Source organism: Thermobia domestica, chromosome 3 (assembly GCF_964235325.1).
Source record: "Thermobia domestica chromosome 3, izTheDome1.hap1.1, whole genome shotgun sequence".
Taxonomy (NCBI): Eukaryota; Metazoa; Arthropoda; class Insecta; order Zygentoma; family Lepismatidae; genus Thermobia; species Thermobia domestica.
The window spans coordinates 113,714,942-113,737,514 of NC_137456.1; positions in this window are offsets into that span (position 1 = coordinate 113,714,942).

Sequence of the window (22,573 nt, forward strand, 5' to 3'; positions counted from 1 at the left end):
TTATCTCCTTCAAGCAAACACCATATTTTGAAGCTCTTGCCTAACTTTCATGATGTCCAAATCTTCGAGTCATACAGCACAATACAGCATATAGGTATATAGCAAATTGATCAGCATCTTCCTTAGTAGAATGTTCAGCCTGCTAGTTAGGAATGATCCTTTCTTGTTGAATACTTCTTTGACAAATGTAATTGTTGATCTTATCTCCTTAGTGTAGTAAGAGGTTCTTGTCGAAAGAGGTTCCACATATCTCAAATGTTAATGTAATCAAATTGTCCTTATTCAAACTGATCCGGAAGGTCATATTTCCACGAGATATTCTCATGGCTTTCGATTTCCCCACGTTGTTTTCCAATGCCAACTATTCAATTAATCATCTCCTGTAGTCATCTTCAGTTTTAGCTATAATGACCATGTTATCTCCATACCTTACCTTATTAATTATCTGCTCTGGTATCTTCAAATCACCAACTTCCATAAATACCTTTACATTAAGCATTCACTGTAACTGTTAAATAATTAGAATGATATACAACATCCTTGTCTGACTTATCTCTTAAATTTTATACTAATTGTTTCCTCTTGATTCAGAGAAAACTTCATTGTTTGCCTTATGTGCAAATTAGTCGAGGTTCCCTCCAGTTGACCTCGATTTCCTTTACTATTTCTATGCTCTAACTAATCCAGACGAAAGCAGACCAGTCGATGAAGCGCAAACACGACCCTTCGTCCACGTATTCAGTATGCCTACAATAATCTTTCTAGTGTTCGAAATAAGACTAATGATTATGTAATCACTGCACTTCTTTGCTTATTCCTTCTTTGGCAATGCAAACTTATAATATGTAGGATGTCTTTCGGCTAGTCTCCACTGAGGTAGATTTTGTTAATACTCGTAAGTTAACTCAGTGCTTTCAGTGAATTATCTAATGGTTTCTTAAACAAATCTGCTGGTACATATATTTATCTACAATTAAAAAATTACCAGACTTATGAAAGAAAAGTTAGTAGGGAATGTTGTCTCATAAGAAATGTGGCACTTTATGTACTAATTTCTTTCTACCCTTCGAAAATAACAGAAATAATGATGTTCTGTGCTCAATCTAATTTGTGTGAAAAAATCATGCATATTTTTTCTACTGTAATAAATGTGATACGTTACCTTTGCTTAGTTTACCTAAGACTATAATGCGCTTCGAGCCAAATAATAAATATTAAACGTTGATTCTTTTATTAGAATGGATTTCTTAAATTTGCACACTGTTTTTAGATTGACACCCAAGTCTCTCTTGAATTCTATTTTTGAACTTCATTTTTCGTGTATTAGGCCGTTACACTTACAAAGTCGATGATGAGTGTAAAATCATATGTAAATGAACGGTGGAACAATAATAATAACATCTATGTCCTGAAAGGGATTTAAAACCACAAGATAGCCAACCTAATGTCTTAGAACAGAGGTCTCTTAATGAGTATCCCGCGGGACACAGTTCGCCCATAGAACTCTTTGCCATGACCTGATCCCTTTTCAAAAATTAAGTGCGAGGGGGTTCGTACCCAACGTGGAAATCTAATTAAAAATAGATCTGAATATCGCAGTTGATGTTATCCACGAATATGTATAAAATATGAATTTTTATTCACTGTAGTAAATAATTCAACACACAAAAATTATACTCACAATTGCACACACACACACACACACACACACACACACACATATATATATATATATATATATATATATATATATATATATATATATATATATATATATATATATATATATATATATATATATGTATATATATATATCACATACACACATACATTCCTATAAAGAAACACATATTCGGCTACATTTAGAAAATAATAGAATAAATGAAAGATAAGGAGAATAAAAATCAGCGTTTTTGTCAGATGTTCACTCATGGAGGATTTGCTCAACCGATTTCTTAAATTGATTGGGTGAGATTGGCGTGTGTTGAGTGGAAGGTCATTTCATGGACGGATAGTGGATGCAAGGAACGCATTACAGTAATATTTTTACGAGCATAGGAAAGGAGAAAGGAGCTTCTATTGGAAGAGTTTTGTCTCGTTTTATATCTTATCACGAAACCTGTGTCTCGTCTCTCTTCGTTCGGAATCCTAACCGCAAAATAATGAATTAGTAATCAACAAGTTTCTCTCAAATGTGGCTCACATTGTCTGAAGGGTTGAAGACCCCTTGCTTAGAACGTTCAGTCCTATTTATTTTTCGTAAAACCAGGGCACGCTTTTCACTAGAGCTCAAATCCTCGATAGATTTTGCGTTACACTCGTTTCCGTAACGCCATACGCTGCCCGACTACATCACATCGCTAAGTTATCTTTCTTCTCTTCTAGTGTCATTATATTATTGTTCTACAAATTATATAATATGATTATATATTCACATTGCAGAGGTAGTTTTCACTTTAAATGATGTGTGCGTAAATATTTGTAACTGTTTCACTATTGCTTATAACAAAAATCGGTTTTACTCCAGAATACATTTTTCAAAATTAAAATCGATTTCTATAAAGTGTACTAAACAATTGATAAAATGATACAGTGGAAAATCGAGAACTTTGTGAGGATTTAACTATTAAGTGCCATGTTTCTGCCATTTTGCTGCTTATGGTTTCCTGCTCCGTGCAGATATAATTCACAGAGCTTCTTACACCACAATAAGATGTATCATTACTAAGATTAATAACTCCGTACAAGAAACACGTACAGCAACGATACATGGCTCGTTGCATTCAACAACTCAAAAACTTTAGTTTTGGTTTTCTGACAATATATTTGTGATTTCAAATAAGATACTGACCTTTTACAGAGTAGAGCAGCATTTTTATCATTGTGAATGAGTATACGAAAACTAAATCAATCTTAACTAAGGTTGCCTGACATTACATCCCCTGATTTTTATTTGTAGCATTTCTAAGAGAGAAAATAGTGTGAACTCAACCATTATCTACCGAAAAGCTCAAGAGATGTTGATCAGCAATATAATCAACTAGATTATTGTCAAGACTTGTACAGCTAATATCAGAAATGCTGCAATCAAAACGGCGAATGTGTTTGCTGATATATAGTGCCCACTTTAAGTCTGTTTTTGTAAATGCACAACTGAAAAAAATAAATTTTGAGACTGAATTTAACAAGCCACGTATCGTTACTGTAGGTGTTTCATATATAGAGATATTAAAGTTTATAACAGCAAATCTTATCGTATTTCACGCTGTGAATTAAGTTATGAAGATTTGAAGTTCCCAAGTTATTGTGCATTGAAGTTGAGATTTGAACTTAGTAAAAAAACAAAAGTCCAAATTCCCACTTTATTGTTGATAATTTTAAAGCCAATGATCTGCACGTCCTATTTTTTCACATGTTCTAAGATCAAGATGTCACTAGTCAAATTTGGTGAAAATCAAACGAATTCTATCTTTAATGTCTAAACGCTAGCAATTACTGATTTATTTATCCTTTTTTCTGCGAAAGTTGAACTGAGTAAAACCCTAATTTTGATTGTCTTTATCCTAGACACTAAAGATCTAGACTTGACTCAATTTAATATTGTAGTAGGTATTGACGAGTTCAGTATGCATATGAAATGTTACGTTATGGAGATTTTTGGCTACCGAGTTATTGACTATTAAATTTGGAGTTTCAACTTTAAAAAAAAAAGTAAGTTCAAAGACTTACTTTAATGATCCATAGCTTGAAAACTAAATACTTACACATTATAACACTCCATATGCTAACTAAGCCTCCATATGTAAACCGTATGTAAATATCTGTGACTACCCAAAGAATCGATCGACTTCCATCGATCGAGTATACGATATATAAGCTACTATCGTGGAGATTATTTCTTAGCCAAAAGAAAAAAAAAATAATGACGAGCAAAAACTGGAAAGTTCAAATCTAGAATAAGAAATGAATTAAAATCTATGCTTCGTGGTATATCCTATCCAACAACAGAGTAAATGTGGCAGATATACGTATATATATATATATATATATATATATATATATATATATATATATATATATATAGAGAGAGAGAGAGAGAGAGAGAGAGAGAGAGAGAGAAATAGATAGATAATCACTTCTATCGATCAATTATTTTTTTCGTTTTCGTCCCATTTGAAGAAACTCTGACTATTTATGGTGTCAATACACCAGATCACAACAAAGAAATTTGATTTTTCTCTATGATAGCAATAGACACGACCTCAAGGATTTTATTTCGCATGTGATTCCAATAAAGGTTGTATATACTGTGTTAAAATTTAAACAGAAAAGCAAAAACTTACTTCTAAAATAGTATTAGAAATTATTTACTTTTCGTTCAGTTTTCAATACAATATCCTGTGATAGATTTAGCATATATCACTTATAATGTATTATTTAAAACGTACAGTAAATGATGTATTATATTAGAACATATTTAATTAAACAGTTACAATATTTAATAGGAACACAACATATTTTCAACTTGGGATCACTTCAATTAAGCAGACCTCAGGGAGTTACGATCGTAATAAGAATTTGTTTTCAATATTTATTTTAGGAAGTAACGTTAAAACTAATTTGTTTGTTATTGCATATTGCTACATATGATGCGATATTGTGCGAAAATATTCATTTTTCCTTACAAACAATTTTTTTTAAAAAATATAATTATTTCATGTTTGGTAACATAGATTCTATTTAGATGAAATTCTGATATCTAACAGTAAGTAGTATTATTATAAGCCATTCTTGCAAAATTGCAACTAATCGATTACCACTCTCAGTTAACACAACGAGGGACATACTGAAAGTCATGAGCAACATTTTTTCACAACTGTAATCTTTGTTTGTAAGTGAAACCAAATAAATTATCTCAATCTACAGATCTTTCTTTCACTTTTCCACATAGTTTCCATTTTTTGAGCATATTTTCTCCATCGTTCTGCAAGTTTGAAAATACCCTTGCGATAGAATTCCGTTCCAGCTGCCTGTAGATACTGACGCCTCCAGTGTCTCGTATCTGTTCCTTCACAAAAAAGAAAAGATGATAGTCAGGGCAGTAGGGAGGATGTGGAAGTGATTTCCACCCAAATCTCCTGATCTGCTCCATAGTGACACGTGCAGTATGCGAAAGCGCTGTATCCTGTTGAATTATAATATCCCTTCCAGGACGTTTATCACGCAAGACACGACGGAGCTTCAAAAGTGTCTGAATATAGCGGGCAGAATTTGTGGTTTGTCCAGGCTCAAGAAAGTCAAGCAGAATGCAACCCTGTGCATCCCAGAAGATGCTCCCCATAAATTTCCCTACCGATTACACTGTTTTCGCTTTTTTCCTCGGTGGCGAATTCAAGTAGTGCCATTCCATACTCCGTTGTTTTGTTTCAGGTTAATAATGATAGAACCAGCTTTCATCTTCAGTCACAATACTCGTCAAACAGTCATCACGCTCATGTCGAAATCTCTAAAGAAGGGTTTGGGCAATTGTTAGTCTCTAACGTTTGTGGTCCTCGGTTAATAAACGTGGGACCCAATTTGCACAAATCTTCCGGTAATCTAAGCTGTGAATCATTTCTTGCACCGCACTATGTCCAACATCAAGTTTAGCAGCGATTTCATTCACAGTGATATGCCTATTTCCCCTAATCAGTTCATCAACCCTCACCTTGTTGCGTTCCGTGGAGGCAGTTCGAGGGTTCCCGCTGCGAAGCTAAACTTCGATACTCCTCGTGTTTCCATACTTAAAAAATTTCACCCACCTCCTAATACTGCACTGTAATTCAATGCAATCTCCATTGAATTTCAGTAGCAGATTGGTCCTCTTTAACCAAGAATTTATCCACATCACGTTGTCGAAACGGAACATCGCTGCCTGCCATTTTGGAAATCCTGCCTGTTGTCACGTGCTAACAACAAACAGCGTTGACGTCTGGAAAGAAAGAAAGAAAGGTTTGTAGGTTGATATGATATACTTGGTTTCACTTACAACCAAAGATTACGGTTGTGAAAACATGTTGCTCACGACTTTCAGTATGCTCCTCTCACATTAGTCTTCTATTATTATTCTGAGTACTGTCACGTGTACAAACAAACAGTTTAACTTTTACATGTAAATATTATGAGTAAACACATCCTCGAATTTATTAATTTAATTAATGGAAAATTATATGTTCTCAAATTAATTAATGAAAAGTATCTATTATACATTCTGCTTTATTTGGTAAAGTATAATGAGGTCAGCTGAAATACATAACAACATACTTCCTCAATTTAGTTAATAATGCAATTTTGTGATGTACATCGTGCTGAATTTTCTAGATGACTCTCAATGCTCTTTATTGCAAACTTTAACCAGATCTCTATTACATTATTCGGTTTCTTCTTCTTCTTCTGCCTCTTTCTTTTCATTTTCCTCTCATCTTTCTTCCCTCCTCGATGTTATTCAGAGGCACTGTAAATGATTCTCTTTAATTACCATCATAAAAGTAGAAGCTTACAGTGAGCATAATTACTTCTCCACAACAACTCGTCTTCCTCCCAGACGTTCTTTAGTACTAATAAGTTAAAGTACTTAGTAATATTAAAGAATTAATTCTAAGACAAAAAAACTCGTGGCTGTTTTGAATAGAAATATTTCTCTCTATTAATTAATGAACGTAATAATAGTAATTACTTGTTGGTGTAGATGTTTTTAAACATATATAGTTACATGCTTTCGTTACATGTGCTCCAGTCTTCGATTTCAGGTATGCCCGTAGCCAGAATAGTAAGACACAGGGTACTGATATGATTGGGAGATTAATTAAATTAATTTTTTCTACGTTCTTGATTTCTTACTGTTTTTAAACTTTTCAACTAAATGAACAACTGAAGATTTCAGGAAGGTCGAAGATGGTTAAAAGGGGAAGGGTTCTGCGTAGGGGTGCGCACGATATAATTTTCGAGACGTGATTCGAAAAGACACAACACTATTCCAATACACACACACACATATCTATCTATCTATCTATCTATCTATCTATCTATCTATCTATCTATCTATATATATATATATATATATATAGGCTGTCTCAAAGGTCCCCTGACATAGTGTAACTTTGTTAGTATCAGAGGAACATTTTGTTGTAACTCTGATAATAAGAGAGTTACCTTATGTCAGAGGACTTTTGAGATACTCTGTATATGTATGTATCTATCTATCTATCTATCTACCTATATATATATATATATATATATATATATATATGTGTGTGTGTGTGTGTGTATGTATCTATCTATCTATCTACCTATATATATATAAAGAGAGAGAGAGAGAGAGATGTGTGTCTATTGGAATAGTTTTGTGTCTTTTCGAATCTTGTCTTGAAAACTATATCTTGTCTCATATCATGCGCACACGAAACATAATAGTTTTATCTTCCCTATGGCCGTGCAGTAACATAAAAGCAATTTTCTTTTTAAATGTATAAAACTTTCGTTTGTTTCTTTCATCTAGATATGTTTACTGTTTTGTTTTTAAACTATGTACGACTAAATAAAATAATAGGGGATGATAACAATTATTAAAAAATAGAGAGTGCCCCGAAAGTACTTTGCAACTTCAATCTCATATATATATCTCGACTTGTAATTAACTTAGAGAAACAAAGTAAAGTTTATCTAATGAACCAACAGAAAAAGGTTTTCTATGTAGTGTCATGAATAAATGTTTTGCCTTTCCAGATGATAGGAGCAACATAAGTATAAAAATGTTTTTTTCTTTGTTTTTGCAAGGCTTTAGAAGCACCACTAATGAATCGAAGAATAGAGTCAGCTCAGGAAACTGCACAGTGTGTTGCTTGGTTTATTGAAACGAAGTCAGGCACGCAAGTTCAGAGAAATTTCAGAAAGCGATACAGAAACCACCACCCTCTCGGCCATCTATACGGAAACAAAACATGAACTCATGGAAAAAAGAAGTGTGGATTTGAAGCATCGTGTATGCAACAAAGGAGAAGTTATGACGATATGGAGAGAATTCAATATTAAGAGAATCCGACAAATTTTTCAGCGTTCACCACAGAACTCTATTCGTAAGTCATCAGAAAACTACGAATCCCTCGTACGACAGTGCACAGGGTAATCCAAAAGCTTATTCATCTGTTTCTGTACTGAATGCAATTGTGACAGAAAATCAAACCAGATGTCAAGTTAAAACGTGCTGAATTTTCTGAGCATATTATTGCATATGTAGATAGGGATGAACAGTTCCTGAGGTTCATTGCATTTTAAAATGAATCAACTTTCCACACGTGTGAGAAAGTTAATAACGTACGCATCTGGCAATCGACCAATAAATATGTTGTAAGGGAGGTGATGCGTGAAATCCCGAAGTTAATGCCTGGTGCTGCATGTTAGTTGACCACATTATAATGCCGTTCGTTTTCGCCATAGAAACAATGAATGCCTCAAATTACTTTCACATGCTCTGAATCCCCCTAATACCACAATTTCAGCTCGACAAACTCATGTTCTATTTCAGCAAGATGGTGAACCTCCACACTGCTCTTTGCCATTGAGACATCTTAACAGGACTTTTCGACAACGTTGAATTGAAAGGAATGGTCCGATTCCTTGCTTTCATCGATCTAATTTGAAGACAAGAATAACGTCAGCTATTGAGACAGTTGACGTTGACATGTTAGAAGGGTTTTGGACCGAGTTGGAATATCGACTAGATATTGTAAGTGACACCAGATGTGCGGATGTAAAACTTGACTAAAAAATCATAAAATAACTTTTTTTAATTTGGAAAATCAGACAAAATTTACTTTGTTTCTCTAAGTTAATTACAAGTCGAATTATATTACATTGAAGTTGCAAAGTATCTTTTGGAACCCCTTTGTAGAATAATAATGTATAATATTAATATTACATTCGTGCATGATAATAAGAAAAGAAAGAAAAAGATAACATTGATATATTAATCATAAAAACTAAAGGTATGATTTTCATATTCAAATTTTAGTCTAACTTCACTTTCTACTAAAGTCTACTTTATATTTGACTAATAGAGAATTCAATTTGTCATGCAATTTAAATTATTTTGTAATTGAGAGAAAGTGACACATGTGGATCCATTTATATTTCACATTGACTGATTATAACTCATGCATTCACTGTCAATAAGTTTATTTCTTTTGTTAAAATGATTTTACTGAACGACGAAGGAGAACACAAAGCCCACAGTATCATTAGAATGGGTTGCAGCGAGTTGTTAAAAGGCAGTCATTGGGAGATTTAAAAAAAAAATATGAGAGAAAATGACTTTTTCTGCGCAATAATAAAATACTTTTGTATTTTACTTCAAACTTTCAATAACACCGTACGTAATGCGTCCGATTAGGGGTTGGCCCATATACCATACGAGAAGGGCAAATTTCCGTACATGTACGGTCAAGACCACAGGTCTGGCAAAGCTGCTTTCAGAATACATTTTGGAGACGAGACAGCTCTAACTTCTGCTTCGTACGCATCTGTATAGTTGAGTTTCTTTCGTTTTAGTTTTGAGCCAGATAATAATTGTTATACTCTTTATTTCCCTAAAATGGAAGGAACAGTAGCCATAAGAAGTCTAACTAATCAGCACACATAAAATTCAGCACTTACACATCAAACTAAAGTAAACTCTGCATAATGTAGAACAACTGTGAACATAACCGGGACTATAAAATAATTCTTACAAGGGAAGGTCTGACAAGTTGTCGTTCAAATCTGATTGTTACCTAACATATCTGATAGACCATCATGAGAAATAAAAATGAACAAAATATGAGGTGCTGTGAACCAGAAGAAAAGGCCCTAAGGGTTTCAACATTTCAAAATCCATATATATATATATATATATATATATATATATATATATATATATATATATATATATATATATATAATGAAAATATGTACGCTTGAAGTAAATATCTTGAAACCCGTTAAAGCAATCAAAACAAAAAGTGAACAATATAATGGGAACAAAATTGTGTATCAAAAACCACAAACAGTGTTGCCATAGATGAAGCAGGGTTGCCAACTCACCATAAAACTGTTTTATTTGAAATAGCACCATATACAAATGTGCACAGATATAAAATGCACTATTATCACTAAACATAACAGTGACGTGTATGATACAGTGTTGTACACTATTGGATTTACGGTGCGGAAAATGTGCGATGGAGACGTCTGATATGTGGCAACAGAGGATAATAAAGGAATCTGGGTCTCATATTATGAATTTAATTCAAATGTAGAATAATACCGATATTATAACTGCAAAATATCAAGAGTGTGGCATTGATAGAGCACACTTGTTACAGGTGCAAACACTTAATGTCGCAGAAACTCACACAAGAAAACAATGGTTAAAATTAACAAATAACATAACGAATTTGAAGAACAAAACAAACAGAGTTGGCTCACCCTGTGTAATAGGAAGGCAAATATCTTGAGTGGCTATTCGATAAAATTTGCCGTAGCAGGTTAACTGTAGAATATATGCAAGTTAAGAATGAAAGCGTGTTGTATCGACAAACACTTGTCGCAGTGAGTATACTTAATAAAAGCGGGATGTTAATAACGCATTACACAACATTCTTCTGTTAGTTCACTTTCAAAACAGTACTCCAAGGGCGTTTGAAAAGTACCGAGATTAGCACTGGAATAACCACATTTAAAGAAAGCGAATTTGATCAAATTAGCAAATCTCGTAGTCGAGAACTGAAAATGTGAAAACGGTTGAAAACGTAGGAAATGGTTTCTATGCCAGACGGTAATGTCAGGACATACCTTAGTATATGTGTAATGAATTTAAAAAAGTTTTTGAAGGGACGGAAAAAGAATACGTCAGATGGTTGCACTAATCCAGTACATCGTGACGGAATGAGCTTCTTGAGAAACTTAATACCTTCAGGCACTGCAGCATTGTAAAGTGCGTCACCTATATTTGCTGTCCAGGAATACACCAACAGAAGAACCCTAATTTTTAGTGTAAATTGGGCCGCAATACCTGTTCAAGGAAATCTTTAAATCTTTTTTTCGTCATGTTAGCTGGCTTGCTCGCAAATGTCTTGATACTTGTAGCAGATAGAAACCGTGCTTTGGGCTCTGACACGTAAACGTACAAATGTGGTAATAGCGTGCCAGCCATGGGTGACCGGCATTAGCATGTGATAATAGTGCATTTTAAATCTGTGAATATTTGTATATGGTGCTATTTCAAACAAACTACTTTTACGCTGAGTTGGCAACACTGCTTCATCTATGGTAATATTGTTTGTGGTTTTCGATACAGCTTGTTCTTATTATATTGTTCACTTTTTTTGTTTTGATTGCTTTAACGGTTTTCCTTATATATATATATATATATATATATATATATATATATATATATATATATATATAAGGAAAACCGTGGAATGGAATGGAATTTATATTGTTATACATTTTTAAATTTTTAAAATAACAATGATTACTAAAAAACTGTTATAATGAATATTTAAAATGAAACAGTAAATATCTATTCTTCGGTACTTTGTTCCCATAATGTTCGGCAGGTAGTACTAAATCTTCTGCTTTCAAAGGCTCCAACCTGTCATGTTATGTCACTGTCTTGATGTACGGTACAGCATTCATGCCGTAATTTTTCATATAAACTTATGGACTGTGAGCTGTCTCTCCATACTCCTTGCTTGGTTGCTACATAAATTGATGCACTAATGATGTATGTTTTTACTCCTAACCTCCCTTCTTCGCAATTACAGAAGAAAGACTTCTTCTAGCTCTTTACTAGTGGGTAATGTTCCCATTATAGCCGACACGTTCCCCCGTTGAATGGCTATGCTTATGCGTTGAATCAGGAAACTTTTTGCTCGATTATCTCCTGATTTAATCGATAGACCGTGGCCGATTTCTTTTATAAATTTGAGGCCTCCTTCTTCCCAAGAACCGCTAGACTCAATTGCTATTGCGACAAAGCAATAGTTATCGAGTAGATTGCTATATTTATTCCTTTTTTCTTTCGCTCTTCGAGCAGCTACGAGTACAGCTTGTACTGAGGCATATTGTAGGTTGGAGGGGGCATAGGTGTCTGAACATGTGAAGTCACAAATCAATGCCTTTCCTTTCTTCCAAGGTACTAATGTCATACCATCGGGTCTTTTTCCGTCAGATCGGCTGCATCCAATCGGTTCCCTCACTGCTGGGACTCCTGCTGATATTAATGCTCTTATTATATCATTTACACTTGAATGACGTGGGTGTCTGCCTGCGCTGCTTTTGCACGACAAACCGTGTAATCCTTTTTTATCTACAAAGGTGTTACAAATGGGGCTGTGGTATTTTAAACATACATATTTCCATGGTATAATTTTTTGAATATTGAAATGTTGAAAACTTGTAGCACCTATCCTTCTGGTCCATAGCACCTTATATTTTGCTCATTTCTCATGATCCTCTGTGAGATGTGCTACGTGGCAATCAGATTTGAGCGACAACTTGTGGGACCTTCCCTTGTTAATACTCGCACTTAGCCCCAGGCTAGTAGCCAGCCCAAAAATGTAGGGTGGGGATGGTAGAAGTTAGGTGGGTGACGATCTAAAACATGTTATAGTTAATTTGTAAGCCTACCGTGAAAATTTTGGGGGCCAGTGAAAATCTAGGGGGGTGGCCCCCTAGACCCCCTTGGATAGCCCAATAGCAAATCTTCATTTTATCGTGTCATCATGAAGAGTAACGGGTAAACTACAATCGCAGCTTTAAAATATATCGACCATATCGCTGAAGATTATTTTAGATAGGTAGGCCTACTAAGTGATTTCACATTTTGCAATTTTTACTGCAGACAGAATGGAGCAGTCAGAGCCGAAACCGCCTGTCATTACAGTAAGTTTTCCACCAGTAAATGGTTGCCAAGGTATTAATATTCTGACACGCGATATTATTATCTAAAACTATATTCAATGCAATGAATAATAATAATAATTTTTTGAAACCTGACTATAATTCATACCTCCCTACTGTAACTAAGTGAGCTATTAGGAACTTTTCATGAAATGCTTATTTCAATAAAGTAAAATCATCAATGGGTGAAAAGTGTTCATAACCTTAGAAAGTCCTTCCGATGTTGAGGAATTAAAATTACTCTGAATAAAAATCATTAAAAGAAATTTTTGAGCAAGAAGAAAGTTGAGTTCTTTCTGCTCTCTAGTGATCGTTCAAAACATCTTGATGACACTACTATGCAAAATTTCTGTTTTAAATAAACAGAGGTATCAGAATGGATGTTTTCGCTACTGATTTTGAATATGACTTTTAAAATTTCGCACTTAATTTTTTTAAGCAATTCACGAAAATGTGAGACTTGACAACAAAAAACATAATTGTTTAATAACATTCATGTAGGGCTATATGACAACGTTTGTAACGTGGGAAAATATGTTCTCGAGTTAAGAAAGGAATGTGCAAGGACTAGATAAACAAACATACATACACTGTAAAAAATCGTTGTGTTATTTCAAAGACATGTCTATGGGTAAAAACGATTGTGTTAAAATATAACACAAACAGGTTGTTAGAACAACTCACTCTTCATTTGGAGTTGTGTGTCAAATGCCGGTAGTTGAAATGACACACAGCCTGTGTGTTAAATTAACACAAGTGTAGAATTTTCGGTGTTGTTTTCTGCGTGATTGCCAAATATATTGGGCATCTAATTATAAAAGCTTATGAACTGAAGCTACAGACAAACACAGTAGAAAGAAATACTTAAACCAATCCAGGTATTCGCAAAATTTCAACATGCAAATCGCACGATGTGTTCTCAGTTGTTTTACATAATGTTTCTTAAGAAATATGTCAACAGGGAGAAACAAAACGGACTAGAGCTTACCAGTCAACACAGGTGACTGGGTTTCAAAAATGACGGAAAACAAGCAGAAACACTATTAAAAGGCAAACATAGCTATTATAAGGATATAGGTAAGAGTTTCCTATTATTCTTCAACAAGATGTTGGTGAGATTGACAAAAAAATCTTATGAAGATTGTGTAAGTGAAGCGTTCTGTAGTTTACTATTCTTATTTTAAAATTAGAATCTTCAGTAATCATAAGCACGCACACCACATAAGCACGCTATCCCAACACAGAAAAATGGTTACATCAACACCACACACGGAGTTATTTCAACACCGAAATATGTGACGTACTAACACAGAAGTGGAGTCGAACTAACACCAAAAACGGTGTTAATCTGGTAGTCTGACTTTGAATTTTAACACAGAGACTGTTGAATTAACACAAAAAGGGTGTTACTTTCACGGTTTTGACCTTGAATTATGACACAGATTGTCTGTGGAAATAATAAGAAAATGATGTTGAAATAACACAGGAACTATATTATATTGACACTTGATATGGTGTAATACTAACACAAAATAATTAACACAGTACACACTGTGTTACTTTGTTTGTGTTCGTGCAACACCGCCACAAGTAACACTCAATACTTTTCCCCACACTACCGACCCTGACATGGTGTCGAATCAACACCGAAAATACTAACACTGATCCCAATTTAACACCGCTCAACACCGGTTGTGTGTCAAAAACGTAACACACACCCTGTGTTAAACGACAACACAGTGGGGTCTGTGTTGAACTAACACCGCATAGTGGTAATCACGCTGGAACTACTGCTCTCTGTTAAAATTTAGTTGAATTAACACAACTATTTTTTACTGTGTATACATTTCCAAATAAACATACCTAACATTTACCACTAGACCTTCTTTGAAACCTCGTGTTGTCGGATTTTCTTCTATGATTTTCCGTATAGTCTCTTTTCAATATCCAGCAACAGTTAACCATCGTATGTACAATCCACATTAATTAGAAATACTTTTTCCATCACTTTAATCCTAATGGAAGCACTTGTAACTGTCTGTCACCTCCTGATCCTTAACGATATTATTTTATCGTTTTTTGAGCCATACAATGAATACACTAAATTGACATAATGCAAAATGTCGTTTATTGTTCACCTTCCTTTTTATAAACGTTATGATTTTTCCAAGGTAATTTTACATTATACCTATAACCTTACTTCTGTCACCATAGCAATAACTAAAACATGTCGTCTTGGTGATAACAACAAAACACCTATATCTTTTGTTTTCTTCTTCTTAAGTCACCTGTAAAGTACATATTTTCTATACACGATCAGACATTTTGTCCAAAGAATATAATCAAAAATACAACATATCATTGTACATGGGCATATGGACTTTCTTTTTATTTAGCTTATAAATAAAAGAAAAGAATCCTGGACCGTTAGGATTCCTTCGCTAATCATCAGTATTTTTCGGACATTCCTCGTATATAAACAAAAATCACATTTTATAATAACTCATATATATCATATCTCATTCACATATCATTATTAATAATTCTTTTTACATTTAATCTTATAATCATTTATGTATTTATGTTTTTATATAATATAACGTCGATAAGGAATTCCGAATTATAAAGCTATATTAAGTCCATTCAAAGCCATACAATGTTAATTAATAAATTAAATCATTTGAGCAAATTGAGAAGAAGAACTTGATATAAAATGTATTTTATAGATTATTTCATTTATCTTTTGGTTTAATACTTAAAGTTATTATGCTATTTATTCTTATAATTTCAGTTGTCGTTATGTCTAACATTGTTTACACCCATTAATTCGCATTCAATATTTTAAATAAGAAATAACCATATTACAAATATATTCGAATGAAATACATATTAAGATTAAATTGGTATTGAACGCAGAAACAAAATTCAACATCAGGAAATAAATCAACATAGATAAATTATTGGGTTAAATATAAGTTTGGAGATAAAATAACAAAAATTACAACACAATAAGTTAGAATAAATATAAATAAGATTCTTGGTCTTCTCTATTGAGATTGCATACCATCGATCAAACTTCGCGTACATAAATAGGGTACGGTTTTCTCAAACGCCGTAACTTTAGCTTAAGTTACGTGACCCACGACTTTGTATAGATTACATTGAAAGTCATAAATAGGAATGCAGTTTTCCGTATTCTTTACTTCTACAGTTTTTCGTTTCTTACTTTTATTACCGTAATTCCTACCATCTACGCAGCGATTCTGAATAACCATATTATTTCTGTTGTGATTAGATTGCGTAATATTACCTGTAAAATTAGGTTCATTTCTCCTTCGTTTCACTGGTGGTGAAATATCGTGTCTTCTAATGGATCTGTACTTGTCCTTTACATGACATCCACGGTAGTCTGTCCTGCCATGGTTTCTGTTCCTCGAAGACTCCCTCGAGGAATCAGATGTATCTCTATTTTGCTTCTTAGAAGTAGCCGGTTGGTTGTCAGGCGGATAATTTCTGTTTGACTTCCTTTTCTTTCTGTCAATCCAATCTTCTCTTCGCCAATCATTTTGACTTCCATCTCTGTTGTTAGGTTGGGTTACTTTACCGGTACACATGTATTTAACATTATCTTGTACACTAGGATCACTCTTTAATCCAGGCACGTAGCCAAGGGATGGGTCCGGACCCCCCCCTTCGGATCCAGAAATGAAAAATTTTAACGAAGTATGAAACAAAAAGAAACGAGAAAAAAATGAATCACCGTCAAAAATATAAAGCTACACCAAGCGTTTGGTTACTCATTCTTATGAGGAGCTTTGTGTGGAAGCAAAGGAGGAGTCAAATTAAAAATTAATATGATTGTAATAGTGATTCCGAATTCCATCTATCTCCATGCTAATCCTATGAACTACAAATGACGATCGACAAACCAGTTGGATAAGATAGACTCTCAGGTAGAACTTAAGAAATGCCCAGAATCACCAATAATATGAGCCATTATAATTTCGCGGCAACACTAATCCATTTTACAGGATGTCTTTACTCTCGAAAGAGATTTCGTTCCTATACTTGACGGCATTAAACGAGTATAAGAAAAAGAAAAAAGAAGACAAAAAGAACCAAGTTCGAATGACCTGGGTAGACTATATCTTTTTCAATATTTTTTATATTCTCTTACTCAAGATTTCTTCATAGTTTTTATTAAAATAATTACTAACATATTATCATTTTATTATCCTAACAAACCAATATGGATATGTTGCCAGTAAAATAGTTTAGATTGATTGATCTCCTGGTGTGTAACCACAATATTTCATGTCATCTCCCCCATTACGAAATCCTGCTAAACGAACGAATATATGTTGCCAGTAAAATACTTTAAAATGATCGAGCCCCTGGTGTGATAACCACAGTATTTTGTCACGGACCCCCCCTATTGCGAAATCCTGGCTACGTGCCTGTTTAATCTGACATGAATGTATCGAAGTTGGTTTCGATTAAAGTTAGTTTGGTTGAAGTGATCACTGTCTTCGTTTTCTCTATTAACATTACATACCATCTATCAAACATCGTTCACAAATTACATTAAATCGCATTGTATTCCGCAATGTTGCGTACTTTGTTGTCTAGTAAATGTTGTTGGCACATTTTGACCTCTATTACCATAATTTCTGCCATCTACGCATTGATTTTGAAAAACCGTATTATTTCTGTTGTGATTCCGGCTATTTCTGAAGTGCCAATTACCATTTCTACGGTTAGATTGCGTTATATTACAGGTAGCATTTCTACTATTTGTTCTATTGTACGAGTGATTGTTATTATTATTATTTCTATGTTGTACGTTAAGATTGTGAACAGCAGCATAATTAATATGACTACTGCCAAAACTACCCTGACCTCTGTCTTGCCTCTATTATTATTTTGGGCCTATGTTTAGCAGAAGGGGTCCAGCTCTTTTCTCTAAAAAATGTTACAATTTTGGTAATTTCTGCTCACATTCGGTTAGTTTGGGGTAGGGTTGGTTAGTTTAAGTTAGGTTAGGCTAGTTTAGGTTACGTTAGGTTAATTTAGTTTATGTTATATTAGTGTAAGAATCCCGCATAATTTTCCAAAAAATGATAGAATTTCGCTTATTTCTACTAATATTACGTTAGTTTAGGTTAGTTCAGGTTAGCTTACGTTAGTTTATGTTAGGTTAGGTTAGATTTGGTTACGTTATGTTACGTCTAAGTACTTGTATCACTCATTTCTCCTGTAAATTTTGCGTTTTTTACGTGCTTCTGGACCCCTTGTACTAAACATACCCCTTATTTTGTATTAAAAACTGACTTTCAAAGTGTTGCACCAGCATAATTAAATGATTTAAGTTGATACACTGTGCTGATATTAACATTTGCTGTAATCTAAAAAGCAACAGAATACGTACTGAAGCGATTATTATGGTTTTAGGATGATTAGGGTTAAGAAATTTTAATTCGTTATAGGTTGAAATTACAAATTCAGTGATATTTTTATGCACCTTAGGATTAAAAGGTCTTGTACTTAGTAATGCATCCCTATTGGCCAATATGAAATCGTTTTCATAGTTGGACAACAGTGCCTCCTTAAAATCAGAATACTTATTAATTTTACTCCTAATAGCTTGAAACCATGTTATTCATGGGGGCAATAAGATGTGCGGTAAAATTTTCAAAAACTGGGTCTCATTTACACCCATTAATTCGCACTCGTCCTCGAACTTTTCAAGAAATGCTCTAGCCGGAATGTCCTCTGGCAAACCACTGAATTTTGTTAAATATTTGATCTTACTAAATTTTATTGAGTTACCTGTTTGGCGGTATTTAAAGTTTACAGAACTACCTAGCATACCTTTACTTCTAGGATTAAAAGGTCTTCTTTCCCTCTCTGTACTGTCTTCCAGGCAGTCTGAAGTATCACTATCTTCTACAATTCTTCTAGAAGGGTGTACATTCTCCTCTCTAATAAAAACTGGATGACCATTATTCCTGTGCCCACCATCACGTTCTTCATTTGTACGTATATACACTTCCTTAAGGGAATTGATTTCATCATTTATCTCACGAATATGGTTAGCATGTTCGTTCGTGATCATTTCAATGGCTTCGATCGAATCCTGGATCTCGGCGAATCTCCGTGTCATTCGTTCCATCTTATTATCGTATTGCCCAAATTGTGCATCCATTTGATGATTCATCTGGATCAACTGCTGCTCTATTCCGACTAACATAGTATCAAATTGCTGCTGCTGTTGGTCCAACTTACTATAAAGAAGTTCATGTAATTCACCCTTAAGTTGTTGTTGCTGTTGAGAGAGTTTGTCCTTAAGTTGTTGGGAAAGTTGAGAAAATTCATCCTTACGTTGTTGTTGCTGTTGAGAAAGTTCATCCTTAAGTTGTTGTTGCTGTTGAGAGAATCCATCCGTAAGCTGTTGGGAAAGTTGTTTGAAAAGATCCAACACACTTTCAGTACGATTTGTTCCAGTCTCATTCCTTCTGTTATCAACCACTTCGTGTTCAATATCGATCATCTTGGCACTTCTATCTACTTTTGTGCCACTTCTCAAAATAGTGAAATTAGAATTTGGCTCAATTGTGATCGTCTTACTAAAACTTCGGAGCGATACACAAGGTTTTCCGGGTTTTGGCACCATATATTATGTAACTGTCTGTCACCTCCTGATCCTTAATGATATTATTTTATCGTTGTTTGAGCCACACAATGAATACACTAAATGGACATAATGCAAAATGTCCTTTATTGTTCACCTTTTTTTTTAATAAACGTTATTATTCTTTCAAGGTAATTTTACATTATACCTATAACCTTACTTCTGTCACCATAGCAATAACTAAAACATGTCGTCTTGGTGATAACAACAACAACACCTTCCTTTCTTTAATACATTGATTTTATCAAGGATCTTATAAAATAGAGGATCTGCCCATATGTATCATCATCCTATTAAATAAATGAAGCCAAAAAACAACCGAGCATCGACACGTCTGATTGGCTACTCTCGTTTTCGCCATCGTCTCATTGGCTACTTTCGTTTCCGACATGATTGTTGGCTCAAAACATTGCGATCCTATTGGGCGGAGTGAGCAGAATAGGGGTGGCGAAACTGTGACGTATGGCTTCAAGATTTTGTTGTAAGGGCAGACCCTCTATTTTATAAGATCCTTGGATTTTATATCTTTTCTTTTCTTCTTCTTCTTAATTCAGCTGGCTAGTGCATATTTTATATACAAGATCAGACATTATGCCCAAAGAATACGATTAAAAATACAACATATCGTTGTACACTCTCCCTGTTCTTCCGTAAAATCATCAAGATGGTCGGGATGATATATTAGAGAAGCATAAAGAAAGTAAACTTTGACTCCTATGTTGTTATTAAGTAAGTTGTAGCATTCTAACATCTCAGCGACTAATATGATGGAATTGGTAGTGTTTATGTTCCTATAAATTTTGTATCATATTTCTGAATGCAATCCATGCTTTGTTGAAATTTCACTCACTCCTAGTTTCCTCGGATATATTGCCTGCTATAAATTTTATTATTTGTAAGCCCGTAAATATGCAAAGTTTGGCTAAACTTGATTGATTGAAACTTAACACCAAGGCACTGAAACCCGTCTACTGTGTTCTGCTTAAAGCTGTCTCGAATGCTTAATTAAAACTAGTTTTATGTGTAACACTGGTAGCAATATTTTCAAGTGATCAGCCAGTGAAATCAATACAACGTCCTATTCACCAGAGGTGAAGAAACTACTGACTGGCCACTGCTATTGAATCCTTTGTTCCTTCCTTGCTCATAAAAAACAAGGTAATTTTGTGTAGCCTACTTGCGGTCGAGCAATATTCCAATGACTTTGAAAATCTCGCACATAAACAATTCATGACGCAAGACTGCACATTTTCCAACAGACTCTCAAAGTCACAAAATGTGCAAATAAATGGATAGATTTTAGCATTGTAAACACTTTTTAAAGGGTTTTTTTAATTGTTATGTGTCCGTGATTTATAAAAGAACCATACATGGTGCAGAATTTTGAAGTTCATTTTCGAAATTTGCGGTAAAAATCCATTTCGATGCACCTCTCCACATGTAATCCCTGCTATAATTACCCGAATTCGTGTTTCAGCGTTTTCGAAAGTTCCATTTGTACAGTGAAAAGAGGAAATGTCTGTAATATTCAAATTTCCGTTTCTATATTCCTACCGTATTCAGATTTCAGATATTACATTATTAAAATGCTAGCTGTGGTTATGCTCTTAATACGTTAAAGCATGAAATTTAGTATATATATTCTTAATTAAAAGTAAAAAATATACATATGTCAGCGTTCTCGAACATTTCGCTGCTGATGGTTGAATGAGGGAAAATTTTATGTGACATTTCTATTCATAAATGTCTGGTATTACATTGTTAAAATTACCAGTGTTAATATTGGTTTAAATTAAGTGTCTGAAATTTGGTACATAAACTCTTACTTTTGCCAGCGTTTCGAAACTTGCGCTACTAAAGGGGGAAAAGGATCAATTTCAATAAAATTATAATTTTCGACACAAATTTCAAAAATACTCAATGTGAATATACGCTAACTAACTAACTCTATGACCTATGGAACCCGGAGCTTCAATGCTGCATTTACAAAAGCTCTCCACTGATTTCTATCCTTAGCCAACTGGAACCAGTTTCTACTTCGTATTCTTATTTCTGCGACATCCATCTTAATATTGTTTTCCCATTTGCACCTAGGTCTTCCTAATGGTCGTTTTCCGATTGGTCTTCCAGTTAAAGACTTTGAAAGCGTTCCTACTTTCTTCCATTGTACATGACCTGCCCACCTGAGCCTCCTAGATTTGATGATCCTAACAATGTTTGGTATCCGTATAAATTATGTAATTATGTAATTATGTAATTATAAAGATTCCGCTATTACCCATTTCCGTTCCTTTTGGGTCCGAATGTTCATCTCAGTATCTTGTTCTCAAATACTTTGAGTCTACGTTCTTCCCTCATAGTAAGCGACCATGTTTCGTAACCATACAGAAACAACAGACATGAATATCGTTTTATATATTTTAAGCTTCGAATTCCTCTACAGAATTCGCGACAACAAGAAATTTTCAACTGAATAATAACACGAATTGCTTTTAGTCGACATTTAATTTCTCCATGAATATGGTTTTCGTCTGTTAATATTGACCCTAGTTATTTGAAAGTATTCATTTTATCAAAAAGTATTATTTAATATTTTAACGTATCCATAATTTGCCGTACTACGATCCCGACGAACTTCCATGTATCTAGGTTGCTCTGCCTTTACTTTTAAACCATGTCCTTCCAAGCATTTAATAAGACCTCTAAGACCTATAAGCGTTTCTATTTATCCTATCATCTCCTATTAAATTTACATAATTTACATAATTACTTAAATTTACAGTGTACGCCATAACCTGGTGAATACCATTCAACTCTAGGCCCTGGTTGCTATCTTTGATTTTCCTTATGTGAATATACGCTTGGAAATGTAAAGTTTAGTATATAAACTTTTTGTTTAAAAGT